A 1804-nucleotide genomic window follows, 5' to 3' on the forward strand; every position below is an offset into this window, starting at 1 on the left:
AAGAAGAAGAAGAAGAAGAAGAAGAAGAAGAAGAAGAAGAAGAAGAAAGAAGAAGAAGAAGAAGAAGAAGAAGAAGAAGAAGGAAGAAAAAGAAGAAGAAGAAGAAAGAAGAAGAAGAAAGAAGAAGAAGAAGAAGAAAGAAGAAGAAGAAGAAAGAAGAAGAAGAAGAAAGAAGAAGAAAGAAGAAGAAGAAGAAGAATGAGGAAGTGAAAAAAGAAAAGTAGGGGGAGAATAAAAAGAAATGAAAGATAGGAAGAAAAAGGAAGAGAAAGAGGAAAAAAAAGAAAGGGAGAGGGGTAAGAGAGAGTAAGAGAAGGGGAAGGAGAAGGAGCAATAGGGAAAGCAACAACAGAAGACTTAGAAAGAGGGAGAAGAAAGGAAGATGAAGAAGATGGTGGTGGGTCTTGTGGTGATGCAGCCACAATCCTGTAACCTGTGCTCAGGTGAGAAATAAAAATTTCTATAAATAATTCACTATGGTCACTTTAATGTAAAAAAGCGAATAATACAATTAGCATTATGTCCTTCATCTTATCTAAACCCTTTTCTATTTCAAATTAGATTTAAAAAAATTCTCCACTTAGCATTTTTTAAAGGAAATACAGATTTCTTCTAGAAAAAATACACTTCATTGATCATAAGAGATTTTATGTGATTTCATTAAGGTAGACTTACTGAACCTGTCTTTATAAAAAAAAGAAACAGTACCATTATACTTTCACATAGGCAGTAGGTGTGTTTAATTGTGAAAAATGGTATCCTCTCACTTATTTTTTTCTCAACAAAATATCGCCAAAAGTCCACCCATGGATGATCACAGCAACTAAATTCTTGTCATACTCTTGAAAATACAAAATGGCACCTTCTTTTATTTCTGTCTCTTCTTGCATACTTGTGCCCTATAACTCTGAACACAGACAGAGTGGTGCTTACATAAATCTGCCATTTTACTTTATGAGTATCATGAGTTGTAGTGTGTGAAGCCAGGTTTTTGGTGCACACTGGCAAAATTAGTGAAACTTCAACAAACATGGCATCTTTTGTTTTTGAACAATGTTGTACAATCCTAGTCTAGTGAAACTGGATAGGTTTGACTGTCGAACAAGTCAGCCATTTTTCATACAAAGCATAGAATCAAAAGGCTTTCCAATGTTATGTCACAAAGGAGAAAATAAAAAGATGGAGAGCTATAATGACTCTGCAGAGAACAGTAATTTTTTTATAGACTAGTAATCTGTTTTTTTTTTCATAAAGCAAATAAGTTATAGCATATAGTTAACACATCTTTAGCTGATCTCTTTAAAGATGTATTCCCCTCATCATGAACTTCTTAAAAGGTTGTATAAAAAGTGCAATTGAATCACAATGTAGATGGGATCTTAGGAGACATTTATCCTTTAAAAGTCTCAACTTCAAAGTAGGAAAATGAGGAATCCATTTCAGTTAAGAAAGAAATGGAGAATGAGGAGAAGGAGGAGAAGGAGAAGTACATTTGCTAACATGTTGTCTTGCCATTTTTAAAATTATGTCTTTTTATTCAAAAATGGGGAGTGAATATCATTATAGCCTTGACTTTATCCATCAACAGTTAATAAAGAGATTATGCCTCTCCTTACACTGACATTTTCAGAGCTAATGATTCTAGTATTCATTTGAATAGCTGTAGCCTTTTCCCTGAGTTTTAGACTTTCGTTAACAATTGTCTATCAGACATTACAAATTCTCCTCTTCTCTCCAGGTCCCCTCTCCTCCCTTCTACTCCCCTCCTCTCCCTTCCCCCCTCCTCTCCTCTCCTCTCCTCTCC

The sequence above is a fragment of the Petaurus breviceps genome, unplaced genomic scaffold (assembly GCF_028583685.1).
Source record: "Petaurus breviceps papuanus isolate PSGF00001 unplaced genomic scaffold, PetGlider_PUasm1.0 139, whole genome shotgun sequence".
NCBI lineage: Eukaryota > Metazoa > Chordata > Mammalia > Diprotodontia > Petauridae > Petaurus > Petaurus breviceps.